This window comes from Felis catus, chromosome B1 (genome assembly GCF_018350175.1).
Source record: "Felis catus isolate Fca126 chromosome B1, F.catus_Fca126_mat1.0, whole genome shotgun sequence".
In the NCBI taxonomy this organism is placed as follows: domain Eukaryota; kingdom Metazoa; phylum Chordata; class Mammalia; order Carnivora; family Felidae; genus Felis; species Felis catus.
Window position 1 is genome coordinate 199395490 of NC_058371.1, and position 18588 is coordinate 199414077.

Here is an 18588-nt window from a genome sequence, read left to right on the forward strand (position 1 = left end):
TTGGCTCGTCCTTGACTCTTCCACCCGCCTTATCCCCCCGCACGTCCAGTTAGGCACCTGGCCGTGTCGATTTTACCTCCAGAATGTCCCCCAAATCTGCCCCAGCTTTCCAGCTGCACCCCTGCCACCTCCCACTCAGACATCGCCCCTCATCGGGCCCCCATGCCGCCTCCTAATCTACCTCTTGCCTTTCAGCACATCTTCTACCAGCTTCCATGACCTAGAGCTGCGACTTCCGGTCCCAGCTATGACGGTCAGCCCTCTTTAGTGGCTTCCACTGCTCTCACGGTCCAGACTCAGACTGTAATGTGGTCTCCGAGGCCCTGTGGGGGCCCGAACCTGCGTACCTCTCCCGTCGCGTCGTGCGCGTGCGTTCTCCCTCACTGCAGGAGTTAAATCGCTCCGCACCCCCAAACCTGGCACGTGGTTACTTTGTTTTTTTAATTTTTATTTCTTACGTGAAACTCATCGTCAGATTGGTTTCCATGCGACACCCCATGCTTACCCCAACAGGTGCCTTCCTCAACGCCCATCACCCACTTTGCCCTCTCCTCCACCTCCCATCAGCCCTCAGTTTGTTCTCAGTATTTAAGAGTCTCTTATGGTTTGCCTGCTTCCCTCTCTGCAAGGTTTCTTTTTTTCCCCCCTTTCCCCCTCCCCCCTGGTCTTCTGTTAAGTTTCTCAGGACCGTGCAAATTGCTACTTTTCTTCTGCTTGTAGTCAGTGCTGTTGTTTGCACTCCTGGGCCAGAGGGCATCCTTTCAGTCTCTGCTAAGTTTCACTGCCACTCCTGCCCCAGGGCCTTACCACGTGCTGTTCTCGCTGCCTGAAATGCTCCCCCAGCCCACACCCCCCCCTTGGCTTGGTTATCTTTCACTCAGTCCTTCTTCAAGGTTCCTTATCTGATTTCCCACACGGGGGGGGGGGGGGGTCACAACCCCCCTCAAATTACCGCATGCTCCTTTGTGGCATTTGCCACAGTTGTAATTCTACCTTCATTCCTGTGAATACTTCACTAGTGTCTGTCCCCCCCCGCCCCGTGTGAGACCGAGTCTCCATGAGCACAGGGCCTGTGGCTCTTGTAGTGTCTGGTCCAGGTCCCACCGCTTTACGAAAGGTCTGTCCTCAGAGCTGCTTGTCCCTGAGCACTTTTTAGAAAACACAAAGAGAAATCACTGTTGTAACTTAGGAAAGGCAACAGGTTCCCTCCTGGCATGTGAAGAACAACGCTGTAAGAGAGGGATGGTTGGCTCCGTTTCATCCCTGGGGATGTTGTGGTTTGGAGAGGTTAACTCGGTGCCTTATGTGCTAACATAAGGGCTTGGTCTCACTTCTTTTGTGTCACTGGAAAGCTGTGTCCCTGATACCAGGCTTCCCCCAACTCGATCATTTGCATCCCACTCGTGGAATTATTTAATTTTTTTAACGTTGATTTATTTTTGAGAGCGAGAGAGAGACAGAGTGCGCGAGTGGGGGTGGGCAGAGAGAGAGACGCACAGAATCCAGAACAGGCTCCAGGCCCCAAGCTGCTGGCACTGAGCTACCAGCACAGGTGGAGACTCGGGGCTCCAACCCACGGACTGTGAGATCGTGACCGGAGCCGAAGTCGGACGCTTAACCGACGGAGCCACCCGGCCGCCCCAGCTGGGGAATTATTTTTTACCATGGCCGTATCGAGCTGTACCGTCAGTGTGGAGCCCGACGCTGTGGGGGCTCGAACCCACGAACCGTGAGATCATGACCCGAGCTGAAACCCAAGAGTCGGATGCCTAACGGCTGAGCCACCGAGGCGCCCCATACTGTCTTCTATCTTGACTGGTTTTACTTTAACAGAACCTTTTGCGCAGGAACTTTATATTTCTAGCATACATTGCAAACGGATTAAGACTTCTATAAATAGGAAGCAAGATAGAGTAGTGGATATAAAGCAGTGATGCTCAGAGTAGCAAGACACGCGTACCTTTTGTAGATCCTTAGCTTGTGACTTGCTCGCTGGAATTTAAAAAAGTTTTTTAAAATTCTTATTTATTTTTGAAGGGGAGAGAGAGAGAGAGAGAGAGAGAGAGAGACAGAGTGTGAGCGGGGGAGGGGCAGAGAGAGCGGGAGACACAGAATCCGAAGCAGGCTCCATCCAGGCCCCGAGCTGTCAGCACGGAGCCCGACGCGGGGCTCGAACTCGTGGACCGAGAGATCCTGACCTGAGCTGAAGTCGGATGCTTAACCCACTGAGCCACCCAGGCGCCCCTCTGTGGATTTTTCTAGTGGATTTATAGCGGACGGATTTTCAGCGGTGCCGGACGGCGGCTCTGTGGAGGCAGGGCCTGCCCGGCTCAGGTGCTGGCAGGTTCGTGGGAAGGTTACGTCAGGCCCCCGAGGACAGATGAGCACCACAGGCTGGCCGTCAGGCTGAAGCTCCAGCCTGATGCTCTCTCTCTCCGTCAGTTCTCCTCCCCTCTAGAGTCATGCCCCAGCTTCCAGCCCAGCGCAGAGATGGGGCGTGGGCCTCTGGGCTTGTGTGTGTGCTTCTGGGATACACCAGGCCCCTGCGTGGCTCCATCGTGGAGTCTTCCAGCAGGGACGCCCCTGGCCTAGCATGTTGGTTAAGAGCACAGACCCAGGGTCAGCCTCCTTGGAGCCCCGAGCGGCGCTGCTACCTATGGGCTGAGTGACCTTGGGTAAGTTTCTTTTCCTCCCGGTCGGTTTCCTCGTCTATCAGATGGGGATTAAATGAGCCTTGCTCCATAAATTGTTTTGAAGGGTAAATGAGTTACTCCGTGTGAAATGCATACGACGTCGTCTGGCAGATAATAAGCGCCGTATAAAATTTACTAAAGAAGGTTACACTCCGTGACCGAGGAAGGTCACTACCCAGGGGTTAAAAAGCAGGGATCGGGGGGGGGCACACGGGTTGAGACCCCGAGTTTCCTGGGTATCGTCTGGGTGACTGCAGGCCGGGGACTTCACCTCTCTAAGCCTCAGTTTCCTCCTCTCGAGAATGGGGCTGCCACGTGGGGTTGCCATGGGAATGGCGTGAGGTGATGTCAGCACCGGGCAGTGTAAGATAGGACGAGTCTGCGGAGGGAAGTCAGGTGAGAGCTGCTGCTCCCTGAGCCCGAAGGAGGCGGTGACTTCATCCCTGCTGGCTGTCCGTGCCCGCTGTCAGGACCCTCCTTCTCATTTCCATTCTCCTAGGAAACGGCCCATTCCGACAGCCTCTGCCCTCAAAGCTCCCTTGCCCGAGTCCTTGTTACATCTGTCAGGAAGGGCCAGGCCTGTGTTCAGAAGCCTGACTCTGGCAAGTCGTGTGGAACAGCGACCGCGGACCAGGCCCCTCTTGCCGGCGGTCAGGGCCACTGACGTGGGTCAAGCCGCCTTTCAAGTCTTCTGTTGGTTAAATCCCTACAGAGGGCTTGGGGGCTGGAGTGGGGTTTTAGGGAGATTAGACCTTGGGCCCCTGCCTGGTAGAAGACGTCCATCCTCTTAGGCGTTTGAGGGGAAAGAAGAAAAGATTTCCGGAGGCCTTAGTGGTGTGGATTGAATGGAGTCCCGCAAAATGAGTAAACCGAAGCCCCCACTACCTCAGAACGTGACCTCATTTGGACGCGGAGATGCGATTAACTTAAGACGAGGCCTTTAGGGGCGCCTGGGTGGCTCCGTCGGTTGAGCGTCCGACTCTTGGTTTCGGTTCAGGTTATGATCTCGGGGTTTGTGAGTTCGAGCCCCGGGTCGGGCTCTGCACTGAGAGCGCAGAGCCTGCTTGGGATTCTCTGTCTTTCCCTCTCTGTCTGCCCCTCTCGCACGCTCTCTTTCTCTCTCAAAATAAATAAACTTTAAAAAAAAAAAAGAGAGAGATGAGGCCATTAGTGTGGCCCCTAATACAGCAGCATTGGTGTTCTTATAAAAGGGGGATATTGGGGCACACAGGCAGACACGCACACGAGGTTAGAAAGCCATGTGAACTGAAGGCAGAAGTTGGGATGTTGGGTAACGTACGTACCAGCCCAAGGGGCATGGAAAATTGCAGGCCATCTCCCGGAAACTAGGAGAGAGGCAGGGATGCGATGCTCCCTCACAGCCCCAGAAGAAACGGCACCTCGATTGTGATCTTGCAGCCTCCGGAACTGGGAGGGAATACACTTCTGTTGTTTCGAGCCCCCTCAGTCTGGGGTGTTTTGTTATGGGGGCCCTGGGAAACAAATACACCTAGTTTTACCATTACGTAGTAACTTCAATGTGTCATTTCAGATAAGACCCCAAACCACGTCTGGGAAGCGTTTCCAGAAAAGCCAATTCTGAGACCAGTCCTGAGGGAGGGACAGGTAACTATGGGAAGGAAGGAAGGAAACCACCGGGACCGCTGTGCTGGGAGAGGCCCTTCCAAGGCAGACAGGCAGCAGGTGCAGAGGCAAAGTGGGCAGAGAGAACTGGGTGTTCGGTACCCCAGAGTTCATGGGGAGCAGTGTGAGGGGGTAGGGGGCCGTGGCCTTAGAGATGGAGCTGGAGACTACGGCCCGCGCCAGGCGTTTAAGAGCCTAGAATGTGTCTTAGCTCCAGCTGCAACAACAAATACCCCACACTTGAGACATTTGTTTCTTACAGCTCTGGAAGCAGGGAGTCCAAGATCAAGGTGTTGGTGAGAGTTCTCTTCTGGGTTGCAGACAGCTGCCTTCCCCGTGTGTCTTCACTCGGTGGAGAGGGAGGGAGAGCCTGTCTCTTCCTTTTCTAAGGACCCTGATCCCATCCTCGGGGCCTCATGTTCATGAGCTCATCTAATCCTGATTATCTCCCGAAAGCTCCACCTACAAATACCGCCCCATTGAGGGTCAGGATTCCCATATATGAATTTTGGGGGACATAATACGCACAGATCCATAACACCGAGGAATCTGACTTCTATTCTTAGTCGGGAGGGCTGACTACCTAATTTGTGGGACTCAGTGTGGAAGAAAAGGGTGGGGTCCCTTGTACAAGAACCACAACATCGCCATTAAAGGTACAAAAGTCTGAAGCGTTTTCCTTTCTGTCATGGCCTCTCTTTCTCTCAGTTTGTTGTGATGTGTTAAAAAAGATTTTTTTTAACGTTTATTTTTGAGAGAGAGAGAGCGCACGCGAGTCGGGGAGGAGCAGAGAGAGAGGGAGTCAGAGAATCCAAAGCAGGCTCCAGGCTCTGAGCTGTCAGCACAGAGCCTCCCTCGGGGCTCCAACTTGTGAACCACCAGATCATGACCTGAGCCAAAGCTGGACGCTTAACCGACTGAGCCACCCAGGCGCCCCGTGGTGATGTTTTTAATCTGCTATTTAATAACTTTCTAGGCAAACAGTATTTACAGTTTTAAATTGTCACGGAAAGAATATTGTGCAAGGCGGGTTTTAAATGCAAGTACGCACTTAGCCCATGGGTGGAACTGTGAAAATTGCACAGTTCACGTTTCAAAGCACGCGCGTGCATCTGTGTTTGGTTCTTAGAACAGTGGAAACACTATGCAACCTGAGCTCAACAGTTTCGATCTCACTCCTGGCTGTGTGCACGCGTGTTGGCCCTCGCTGCCTTCAGCCTACGAGTGCGGAAGGAGAGAGAGAAGAAGGAACCTTGGTTGTCCCCTCTTTTCCTTTCCTTTTGGGTCTTCATCTCAGTGTCCGTGGTTGGCTCACGCGTGGACGTAACGCGGGGAAGAGGGTATGATCGCGTTCCTTAGTGGCTCATGCTCCTCAGAACTGCTTCCTTTCTGCCTCTGAAGCAAGGTAGTTCTGGTTGGAACAGAATGCGTGGTCTCAGGGCCGTGAGTGCCCCTCACTACTCAGGTGTAGACCACACACATCTACCTGGGTCCTGCTGAACCTGCACACACTGTGGTTCCATCCACGGAATTCTGTGCCCGTGTGGCATTACAGGTGCTTGGTGTGCGTGGGAGCGGGGGCGGAGTGGGGGGGCGGGTCCACATTGGGCGCGTAACCTCTGCTCACGCGCATGAGCGTGAGGGTCATAAATGCTTGCGTGAGTGTCGATGGTGAACTTGAATCACTGCGTGTTGATGTATATGCTAACGGAAGTACAGCTAAAGATGCTTTACAGATCTTCTAGCCCCGTCGCCCCGTGGCAAGTGCCAGTGAGTTCCTGCTTCCAGGTGATGTAGCTGATCAAAGTTAACAAAAATCGTGGCACAGCTGAATTTTCTGCGGTTCACTTAAGTGGTCTGAGATATTGATGAATTCCATTTAAAATGTAATTATTTTTAAGCACACTTTTTAAACAAAATCGAAAAGTCGCTGCATGCCATGTTTAATAAGTTCCAACACAGTTTCTTAACCCTCCTCTCTAGAGTATAATTACTCCATCAATCTTCCCGGAGAATCAAAGGGAGCTTAACAGGAACACACCTCTCATGCGTTAAACCAGAATTGTGCTTGCTTTGGATTTGCATTTGAAAGTGATTTGCATTGGCATTTATTTCTTCCCGAAAATAACAAATGTTTCTGTTCTTCCCTAGGTATCATGGTCTTAAACTGAGATCGTAAATCTTTCAGAGCTGCTATTTGCCGGTCCCTTTAATTTCTGTGGGGTGGTGGGTGGGGAGGGAAAGAAAACTATGATTTAGGATTATTTTTTTTTCTGAGCCAGCGAATAAGATACAAGACTACAACCCCCTCATCCTTCTCCCTCCCCCCCCCCCCAAGCTCAGGCTCTGTCTTGCAGACTTAAATTTTCAATTGCCACCCCAACCCGAGGGTTTTACGGGGTTGTCTAGGAGGACCCGTACCCCGAGTGCTTCTCAGTTGAGCTCTTACTTCCTTGCCTGATCCCCAAATCCTCCTCTTCCCGACTTCTCTACTTCAGCAAATGGTACTTCCATTCTTCCAGTTGCTCAGGCCAAACCTTTGGAGTCGTTCTTGACTTACACCTGCTCATCCTTGACTTTTCTCTTGTTGGCACATTACACCTGCCTGCTGACCCATAGTCCTGTTCTGTGCCCACCATTTCAACACCAAGCCACTGAGAAATCTAGAGCAGGAACCCACCAAGACTCCGGTCTGTCATTTGTCTGAGGCTCCCGCTCCCAGTTCTGTTTTTCTCAGTCTTTTGGAATTTATTGAGACATACTTTGGTGAACTTGCCATGTGTTCTTGAATACGTGTCCTGTAGTGCTTGCTGCCGTGCTCTGGAAGTGTCGCTTAGGGACGTTCACATCTCTTGTATCTTTAATGAGTTGTTGCTTTATAATAAAAAAAAATGATTGCTGAGAGAGGAGTGTCAACATCTCTAGATATGATGGTGAATTTTTCTATTCTCCATAGTTTTGTCAGTACATATGACTTTTGAGGTATGTTAATAGATGCACATTGAGGATTATTTTGGTTTGATGAACGGATGCATTCTGTCTTAAAGTACTGCTTGCTTTGACTTCTATGTGGTTGTGATTAATATAATCAGACCAACTTTCTAGTGCTCAGTGTGTGTGTCATAAATCTTTTTCTATCCTTTCATTTTTAATTTTCTGTATCTTTGAATGTAAGCATCAATTTAAACAGCTTCTAGTTGGGGGCGCCTGGGTGGCGCAGTTGGTTAAGCGTCCGACTTCAGCCAGGTCACACGATCTCGCGGTCCGTGAGTTCGAGTCCCGCGTCAGGCTCTGGGCTGATGGCTCAGAGCCTGGAGCCTGTTTCCGATTCTGTGTCTCCCTCTCTCTCCGCCCCTCCCCCGTTCATGCTCTGTCTCTCTCTGTCCCAAAAATAAATAAACGTTGAAAAAAAAAATAAAAAAAAAAATAAACAGCTTCTAGTTGAATCTTCCTTTTGTTTTCTCTGAAAAACTATGCCTTTTACTTGGAGTATTTAGTTTGCTTACGTTTAATGCAATTTTTGGTGAGGTTGGGTATAATTCTGTCACCTTGTTATTTATTTGTTCCCCCTGTTTTTTGCTCTTTTTTCCCCTTTTATATTGTTCATCTAGTATTTTAATATTGTACTCTATTTTGACTCTTGGCTTTTTAGCTAACCCTTTTTATATTGTTTTATGTAGTTGCTGTAAGGATTACACTGTGTATTCTTAACTTATCATGGCCTGATTTGAATTAACATTATATAACTTCATATACAATGTTAGAATCTTAAAACAGTTTGATTCCATCTTCCGATTTTTGTCCTGTTTTTATCATATGTTTTTATTTCTGCATATAATATAAAAACCATGGTACCTGGTTATTATTTCTCTTTATGTATCAGTTGTCTTTAAGAAAAGAAAAAATGTTTTGTGTTTGCCTACATGTGTACTGTTTCCAGTGTTCTTGGTTAGAACCAATCATGTAGATTCAGAGTTTTACCTTATATCGTTTCCTTTCTGGTTGAAAAATTACATTTACCCCTCTGGTAATTCAGGTCTGTTAATAACAAATCATTTTCACTTTTATTTAACTAAAATACCTCTCTTTCACCTTCATTTTTGAAAGGTATTTTCATTAGATACGTAATTCTGAGTTGATATTTTTTTTGTAGCACTTTAAGGCATCGTTCTATTATTTTCTTGGTTCTTGTTTCTGATGAAGAGTCAGACATCATTCAAATCCCCATTATTCTGTATGTGATTTGTCTTTTTATCTCTGGTTGCTTTGAGTATTTTTCTTTATTTTTGATTTTATAGTTTGCCAGTGATGTGCCAAGATATACTTTTCCTTGTATTTATTCTGCTGAGGGTTCACAGAGCCTCTGGCATTGTGGATTGATGTTTTAAATCAAATTTGGAAAACTTTTGCCCAATATTTTTTCTGTTTTTCTCTTTCTGTTTTCTAGCACTCATATAACATGCATATCATGCCACTTGATAGCATTCCACAGATTGTTCGGGAATCTGTTCATTTTTTTCCTATGTGTGTATTAAATATGTTTTCTCACTTTGTTTTGCTTTGGATAGTTTTTTATTGGTCTGTCTTCAAGTTCACAGACTCTTCCTTCTGCATTATCCAGTCTACTCTTTCAGTTAAATGAATTTTGAAAATTAAGATACTGTATTTTTCAGTTCTAGGATCTTCATTTGCTTTCCCAGATTTCCCATCTCTCTCCTGAAATTCCTCATGTGTGTGTTCACCACATTCATTTTTTTTCCCTTATAAATTCTTTAACAGTTCTGACAATTTCAACATTTTATTTGTGTGTGTCCACGTCTGTGGGCATTGTTTTTTAGACCATGGGATACATTTCTTGTTTCTTTATGTACCTAGTAATTTTCTTTATGTGCTAGGCATTGTAGATGGTACATTGTAGAAGATGATACATGTAAGACACTAAACTTATCTCAGGCACAATAAATAGGAGCTAGCATTATAATTTTAAAATGTTTTGTGAATACGACACCATTTTATTCAATGAACTTTTTATTTCGGATGCTGTGTTTTTCATTTCTAGAATCTTCAGTGGGTTACTTTCTTCCTGTGAAGAATATGAGTTTTGTTACATCAGTACAATAAATTGCTGACTGTTCATTTTGATCTTTAGAGTTTTGATTTTAGGCTGTGTTAGGATGGGTGTCTTTTGGTTTCATTTTTCATTCTGGAGTATAGCCTTTGCTTCTGGGACTCGGTACTCACTCTTCCTGGACCTCTCTGGAACTCCAAAATTTGTGTCCTCACCTCTGGGAAGCTTCTGGAATTTTTGTTCCACTCTTTCAGTTTTCCACCTGTTGTTTCACTGGGCTCCTTGGAGTCTCACTCCTGCCCATGTTGAGAGTCATCCAAGGACTCCAGGCAAGATGTGTAGGTACATTGTGGCGCATTGCAATTAATTGTGTTGTCTTATTTCTTGAATATAAATTCCAGGTGTGATGATTGAAGTAAAGAGCTTGAATGTCTTTGGAACTTTATAACTCGTAAGATGTTGGCATTCCAGAGCATTTGCCCTAAGTTTTGTCGCTGGTAGCACAGCACAAGCATAGCAGTTCCACCAGAATTTCTCTCCAAAAAGTGTCAGCATTGTTAAATTTGTTTTCTCAATTTAGTAGATTTGATACGGGACTTGAGAGTTTCATGAAAGTCCATGGTATTGATGCCTGAGAAGAATGAACCCCTTTTTCATGTCTTTATTTACTATTTATAAGTTCTCTGTGAAAATTGCCTTTTTATATGTTTGTCCATTTTTTTCCTGTGGTATTTTTGAGTGAAAAATACATCCAAATAGGCTCTTAATTCACGTAAGTTACTATTTTTTGTCCACTTTTATTTTCTCCTCCTTTTAGGATTAGATTATCATGGGATACATTGAAAGCTAACCCAATTCTGTTCTGGTGCATTATTTTAATTCTTTTTACAGTTAATACATGCTCATTATGGAAACATTAAAAACTTTAGGAAACTTGAAAAAATGGTCAACAGTCTTTATTTCGATGGATTTCCTGGTGTTTTCTTCCTGAGCACCGGGTCCCCTGTCCTCCATCCTCAGACTAAAATAGCCATTTTCTTCCACTTTTCACTTAACAATGTCTCATAAACATTTTTCTCATCTTTTGACAAATATTTACTACTGCATCGCTACCTGGCACCAGCTACAAGTTTGCTTAATGTTACCAGTTTTTATGGTGTAACATACCAACCCATCATTCAAATGCATACAGCAGTAAGCGTTCGGAATTCTTGCTCGTATTTCTGAAGCCAAGGCTGGACACGCGGGAGCGATACGGGCCAAGGCCTCATGGCAATGGCACAAGGGTAAGAGGTCAAGCTCAACGGTACAAGTGCTTCATACTTCTGCTTGTGTAAGACACCTGTTACTGTCTGCTAGCTGAAGCAAGTCACATGACCAAGCGAACCCAAAGTCAAGGGGTGAGGGTACATTCTGCTAACCATGAAACCAACGCATCCGCATCCACGTGTCTGTCTAATGCGACTGTGGGGGAGTGAGAAATTGAGACAAATGGTCCAACTTACAACAGTAAGAGATAAATGTTACATTTCAACCAGTGTATATCATCCTGTCATGTGGATATACTGTAATTTTCTTACGTTGTCTCTTATTTTTGGGTCTTTAGGGTTTTTTTTTGGGGACTGGGTTTTTTTTTTTCTTATTGGCTAGTAAATGAAATTTACTTGCATATTCACGAGGCTGATCGGTACTGACATCACCTGCATTCGGCATCTACCCCTAATTCTGTGGGACAACGTGCTCGAAAAATGTTGACTTTTAAGCTGGTGAGCTGTGTACACAGTCATTGCAGGTTGCAAGACGGTAATGATGCTCGCCTCTGCGTGTGTAAACCTTTGCCATGGTTACAGTGGCCACAGTTAGGGGAGGAGATATTGATATCGTGGGCTTCGTGGAACTTTTTGATAATTAAGTCTGGGTCCGAAGGGAAATCTTTATTTTTTCATCATTCACACTTTTCCTGGGCAGTGATTTTTCTTTCTTGGAATCGTTACGGGAGGGCGAGGTCCCTGGGGGAAGCAGGTCAAGGGGAAGAGAGAAAGGGGGGCTTACTTGCTCAGACCTCACCGTCTCCACCGTCTGATGCTGGAGGGCACTCATATTTCTGGGCTGCGGGTCTGGAGTCTCATTCCACCTCCATACAGTTGGCATCTAGAAAACTGCGTGGTGCTCTACATAGTAGTCCCCATATAATATTCATTGAAAGAATCAGTGAGCCTCCTCGTGTTTGTTACATACACATTTTTATTTTTTTTAGAGAGAGCGCGAGCATGAGCGGGGGGGAGAGGGCCAGAAGGGGAGAGAGAATCTTAAGGGAATCTTAAGCAGGCTCCGCTCAGCACAGAGCACAACACAGGGCTTGATCCCGTGCTCCCCGGGATCATGGCCTGAGCCGAAATCCAGAGTCGGACGCCTAACCCACCGAGCCACCCCGGCGCCCCTAGTATTTGCTATATTTAGTGTGGTCCCCCCATGTCAGTTTACCGATGGCATGAGAACGTCACGGCTGTGAGACAGGACACCGAGTATAGGCAGAATCCCAGCGAAAGTAAGAGAATGTGTCACTGCCCTGTCTGTTTTCCTGTCCTCTTGTTAGTCCTGCCTTACTTCCCAATCTCACCCCAGCCACCAAGAGTCCTTGTGTGCCAGCTTCCCCAGCCGGCTGTGAGGGCAGACACCCCTAATTAATTATGGCACCACTCTCACCGAAGCCACATCAGCTTCGGAATCTTCCCCAAGACATCTCCAGGTAGCTTCTCTCCAGGGACCAGAGAAGGCACTCCCTGGTCGCGAGCCTCTCCCTGGTTGATCCGTTGTTCAGCCTGCACTGCGGGTGCGCCTCTCAAGCTGTCTTCAAAAGACCTCCTCTCCTCTCCCTTCTGCCCATGGTTAAATGTTCAAAATTCCTCTTCCCGACCTATTTCTTCACCCAAGATATTGAGAAGCTTTGTACAATAACCAAAGTTTCGTGCAGTGCTTAGCAGGGAGGCTGCTTAGAAAACAGGAAATTGGGTTCTTTTCTAACATCAGGGTGTCTTAGGGCCCTGGAGGACCCACACCATTGTAATAGTTTCAAGCCTACTTAAAGTCTTTTCATGTGTATTTACTTTTGAGAGAGAGGAGGAGAGAGAGAGTAGGAGAGAGAGGCGTGAGCAGGGGAGGGGCAGAGAGACGGGGAGACACAGAATCGGAAGCAGGCTCCAGGCTCCTAACTGTCAGCACAGAGCCCAACGCGGGGCTCGAACCCACCAACCGCGAGCTGAAGTCGGACGCTTCACCGACTGAGCCACCTAGGCGCCCCTCAAGCCTACTTGAGAGCAGACTCTGTCGGGAGCTCCTTTTACTAAAGAAACCAAAAATATTCAAAGATGCTTGTTAAATACAGTGAGGAGCACTGTGAGACGTGGAGGTACCATTGCAGTGGGGTCTTGCAGTGCGAGAGAGATTGGACTCAACTCTGAATATATTGTGGGCAAGCGGGAAGTGACAGCCAAGGAGCAGGGTGGGGGTCAGGGGACAGAAAATTACTGAGCGGAACCGTGCAGGCTGAGCGGGGGGAGTCTCACTAAACCTGGCTAACAGGACTCTTGCTGAAGGCAGGCCAAGGGGGTCAGACGTGCCCTGGAGGATGCTGGCAAGTGAGGAACCCCGCCAGGTACTGAGGGTGATCAGACGTGTGGAGGGTGGGGGATTCTAGCTAAAATTGGACGCTGCAGACGTGAACGTGACAGCTCAAAAGTCAAGCCTCGGTGAAAAGTTCAGAGGCGCCTGGGAGTTTGGCGGAGGAGAGAACCTTTGTCCAGTAGGATGCCTGTTAAGTAAGGAGAACTCAACAAATCGTAACTAGAACTGTAAATACATCTCTCATGTTATTTAAGGGGAAGTCCAGAAGGATGTGGCCCACGATACAGTGACGTCATTGAGATCCTGGCTCCTTCCGTCCTCCCCCCCCCTGCACTCCCAGCTCTTGGCTCCTTTTCACAGTCTCGTCTCTCAAGGTCTCAGGACGGTGGCTGAAGTGTATCCCCACATGACCTATCCCCAAATGGCAGTGTCTAAAGCAGAAGAGAGTGAAGGAGGAAAGGGGGCTTTTTCTCCTCTGGCCTCTTATTAGGGACGACAACCCATCCCAGAAGCTACCTGCACATTTCCCTTTGTAGCTCGTTGGTCATAAGTAGGCCACATGTCCATACTGTGGACCAGTCACTGGCCCAAATGCCATATTGGTCCTGGATTAACAAAGATTCACTCCCCAGGGCTGGCTCACGAAACTGGAACTTTCTTCCAGGAGGGAGATGGAATGGCCTTAGAAAAGGCAAACTATTACGTCTGGCACGGTCTAAAAAAATATACTGTACCTGCCATGATGTGAAAAGTGGAGGCTGACAATTTAACTGAGTCAAACGTAAGGCCACATTACTGTGAAGTTTTCCTTTAGCTATGTAGTGGGAAGTTCTGGGGGTCCAAATTCTGGGGTGGGGGATCCCCTTGGTCTGTGTCTTTCCAAGCTCCAGATTCCGTTTGCCCCCCCCTCCCCCCCCCCCCCCCCCCCCCCCCCCCCGGCCGGTGGCTTTTGTTTGCTCCGGATGAAATGACCCAGCCGGGACACTTCCTGTTGTCAGAGTGAGGGCCAACACTGGGGGTGTCGGGAGGCACTTTCCACCTCCCAGTCCCAAGTCAGGGACACCAGCATTCCCTGCCTGGCCTCAGTCTCCCCTCCAGGTCCCCCTGCCACCCAGTTCTCCCAGGAGGTCAGGCTCTCTCTGCCTTTGAGATGAGGGAAGCTGTAGTGGAGACGGTATGACCATAGTTTAGTGTGCTTTGTTTTATTTCACAGCAGCTTCTGAGATTAGAATAGCTCTCTCTGGGGGGGCTCCATCGGTGAAGCATCCGACTCTTGGTTTCAGCTCAGGTCATAATCTCGCGGTTTGTGAGACTGAGCCCCTTGTCTGGCTCTGCTCTGAAAGCACAGAACCTGCTTGGGATTCTCTCTCCCTCTCTCTCTGCCCCTTGCCTGCTTGCACGCTCTCTCTCTCTCTCTCTCCCTCTCTCTCCGAATAAATAAGCTTAAAATGCAAAACCATCTCTGTTAACAATGAAATGTTTTTCCTTCGTGAAGTTAAAATAATGAAGAGACTGCAGTTAGAAGGAAAAAACATTCTCATCACCCAGAGACAACTGCTATGCCGTAGTAATTTTTTGCCAAACTTCTTTTTTAACTGGTCTTTTTTTTTTTTTTTTTTTTAATTTTATTTTTGGGACAGAGAGAGACAGAGCATGAACGGGGGAGGGGCAGAGAGAGAGGGAGACACAGAATCGGAAACAGGCTCCAGGCTCCGAGCCATCAGCCCAGAGCCCGACGCGGGGCTCGAACTCCCGGACCGCGAGATCGTGACCTGGCTGAAGTCGGACGCCCAAACGACTGCGCCACCCAGGCGCCCCTTTAACTGGTCTTTTAAATAATGTTTTTTACACTGTGGCCGTACTGTGTTACTTTTTATGCTGCCATTTTCTTTCAAAACTATGCTTTAAGCTCTTTATACAAACTTTTAATGGCTTCACAATATTTCATCGTGTGGCTGGGCACAGAAATACGTTTCACCACATGTCTATTGTTGGACATTCGGGCTCTTTCCAGTTTTTTATTTTTAGAAATAATAATGTATACACCGGGTACCTAAATCTTTGCATTTTTTTTTTTTTACAGTTTTTCTTAGAATAGATTACTTAAAGGAAAATTAGCAAGGTGGAATTCATGAACATTGCTAAGAGTCTTAATTTTTATTCCCAAACTATTTTTCAGAAATTTTAAGCCGGTGGTTTGTTTATCACATCTTAGCCAGCAAAGAAAATTATAGTATTTTACATCTTTGCTAATTAAAAGGGCAAAAATTCAATCTCCGTGTTTTAAATGGAATTCTCTTGCTCAGTGAACTAGAATATTTTTACACACGGTTGTTGGCTGTGCATCTAAAATTGGAATTTTGATCTTCACCCCTAAACAGCCCCTGTCTGCGGTTCAGGGCTACCCCCACTCTTCTAGATGCTTCGGCCAAAATGTTGCTGTGATCCTTGGCGTTTCTGTTTTCTGTCCCAGACCTGAGCCCTCACCAGTCTGCAGCAAATCCTGCTGTCCCGTCCCCTCCGCTGCCACCTGGCCCAGGCGGCTCACCTCTTCTCTCAATCACTACAGCTCCTGCGGTCAGGCCTCAGCACGGCAGCCACAGTCATCCCATTAAACTGCAACTCCAGTGCACAGAACCCTCTGTGGCTCCCCATTGCAGTCAGTGACAAAGTCAGAGGTTCAAATCCTGCAAGACCCTTCATGAATCAGACGACCTGCCACCCCTCAGGCATCATTGTCTGCTACTCTCCCATCATTGTCTTTTTGGCCCTTGAGTATACCAAGGCCATGCCTACCTCAGGTCTTTGCTTTTACTGTCTCCTTCTGCAACATTTGCTTTCTTGTATTTAAACAATCCAGCACAGCCTCAGGACCTTTGTACCTGCTGCTCTGTCTGCCTAACATGCTTTTTCCCCAGATACCTGCATGAGTTGGTTTCCTTGCTTCCTTTAGGCCTCTTCTGAAATGTCATTTTCTCAGTGAGACTTTCCTGGCCTTCTTTTTTAAACTTCCCATTCCTCCCGACACTGGCCTTACCCTTATCACTAACTGGTATGTGATTTACTTATTTATGTTAATTGCTGTTGGCATTCCCACAAAAACTAATTTACAGTAAGGCAGGGATTTTTTTCTTTCCGATACGCCCCTGGATCCCAAGGATCTAGTGGCCGGGAATTTACTAGCAGTGCTAAGTATTTGAGTGAATGCATGTGAATTTCCTCTCCAGTGCATTTGTCTACTCAGATCTTTTGCATTTGTTTGTTTGGGGTCCCCATTAAAATTTTTTTCTATCATAAAATTAATACATGTTCATGATAAAAAAAATTGGGAATAGTCCAAAATTCACAGGGGAAAAAAATTACTGCTGTGATCCTAACTTTGAGAGAAAACCAGTGTTAATTTTTTTTTGGTATTTTTATTGAATTTATTATTATTTTTTTTTAACGTTTATTTTTGGGACAGAGAGAGACAGAGCATGAACGGGGGAGGGGCAGAGAGAGAGGGAAACACAGAATCGGAAACAGGCTCCAGGCTCCAAGCCATCAGCCCAGAGCCTGACGCGGGGCTCGAACTCCCGGACCGCGAGATCGTGACCTGGCTGAAGTCGGACGCTTAACCGACTGCGCCACCCAGGCGCCCCTGAATTTATTTTTTTAATTTACATCCAAGTTAGTTAGCATATAGTGCAATTTTTACTTCATTTCCTGGGAAGATTTTTTTCTCTGCATAACTATTTGCAATTTTTTTAATGTTTATTTATTTTTGAGAGAGAGAGAGAGAGAGAAATAGAGCATGAGCAAGGGAGGGGTAGAGAGGGAGGGAGACACAGAATCCGAAGCAGGCTCCAGGCTCCGAGCTGTCAGCCCAGAGTCAGACGCGGGGCTCGAACTCACAAACCGTGAGACCATGACCTGACTTGAAGTTGGACGCCCGACCGAACTGAGCCACCCAGGTGCCCCTCATTTTGTCACTTTGAAGGCATCCCTTGGGGAGTTCAGGAGACGACTAAAATTCAGCTTCAAGTAATAGTTCTCTTTCAAAACATATTTAGAAATCTGTATTCTGGGGCGCCTGGGTGGCTCAGTCGGTTAAGCATCTGACTCTTGGTTTCCTCTCAGGCCATGATCTCATGGTTTATGAGATCGAGCCCTGCGTGGGGCTCTGCAGGGACAGCGCAGAGCCTGCTTGGGATCCTCTCTCTCTGCTCCTCCCCCGCTCGCTCGTGCATTCTCTCTCAAAACCGAACTTTAAAAGTTCTGTATTCTGTTTGCTTCAAGTGCTTTTTTGAAAAAAAAAAAAAAATGTTTATTTTTAGAGAGAGATGGTGCGAGCTGGGGGAGGGACAGAGAGAGAGGCGAGAGAGAGAATCCCAAGCAGACTCCATGCTGTCAGCGTGGAGCCGGACTTGGGGCTCAGTCCCACAGACCATGAGACGATAACACGACTGAGCCCAAATGCAGAGCCGGACGCTTAAGTGACGGAGCCACCCAGGCACCTCTTGTGCTTTTCGAGATGTTTTCATTTCTCTTTGTGGAGTTTGTCAAAGAGAGGCCACTTGGTGTTGTGGGAAGTAACAGGCTCCGGACTGAGATGTGTTTTCGGCGTGGACTTTGCCACTTGTCACCGAGAGACCTCGGGCCCGTCCCTCAACTTCTGCATCTCATCTCGTGCCTTAGTCACCTGTGCGTTAATTCTGTCCGCTTTGTGGTGAGAGTGAGATGAGATGACCAATGAGTGACCGAGAAAGACAGACGGCACATTCTCGACAAGTAGACACGAGCACCTCCACTTTAGTTTAGACAGGTAAGGACGAGGCTTAGCCCACGTCCGGAAACGATAATTGGAACAGTGTTTATTCAGCGTGTATTTAAATAGTGAGAGGAGGGGCTGGCATCCCTGTTGCTTCCGTGGATGTTGAGACCTTCCGTTCTCTTACCTGGTTTGTTGAAGTTTTGTGTGTCCATTTCTCCAAAAGACTATACTTTTCAGTAATAGACGCCCCCCCCCCAACCTCTGCTCTTAAATCCTTGTGGGTTTGTGGGGTGTGTCATATATCAGTGGATTCTTTAAATATTTTCATAAATCTCTCACTGGGCTGCATTTGTCCTTTCTTCCTTTCACTGTGGCTGAAGACGTGGCCACCACCTGTCACTTAGCTGGCATTATTGCGTGTGCTTTACGTTGTACCCGCTGCCTGGACCAACCCTTTGTGTCATTCTTAGATGCTTGTCACAGCATTATGTAAAGCAGTGCAAGATGGGTAACACCCTAAAGAGTCAACGTTTGTGGAAGGATTCTGTAAATTAAGATACTTGCCGGTAATAAAATATTTAGAAGGCATGCAAAAAAGATATTTATGAAGACTTTTAATGGTAGGGAAAATAACTATAATAATGACAATTATATTCGTGGCAAGATTCCCAGGATGAAATGAAAATAAGATACTCAAAATGCTAGGGAAACCTATGCTGACAAAAATTGCACCTGAGTAGACGGAATTAAGATTTTTATTTTCTATTCCTTTACCTATTTTTATTTTCTTTCTAAATTTCCCTGTG

At 47.1% G+C, this 18588-nt stretch overlaps 1 protein-coding gene across 7 annotated transcripts in view; it reads left to right on the forward strand.

Annotated features, from left to right (window-relative positions):
- The window catches only part of STK32B (serine/threonine kinase 32B), a 391794-nt gene that overhangs the window by 8278 nt on the left and 364928 nt on the right, over window positions 1-18588 (forward strand). The window lies entirely within an intron of this gene.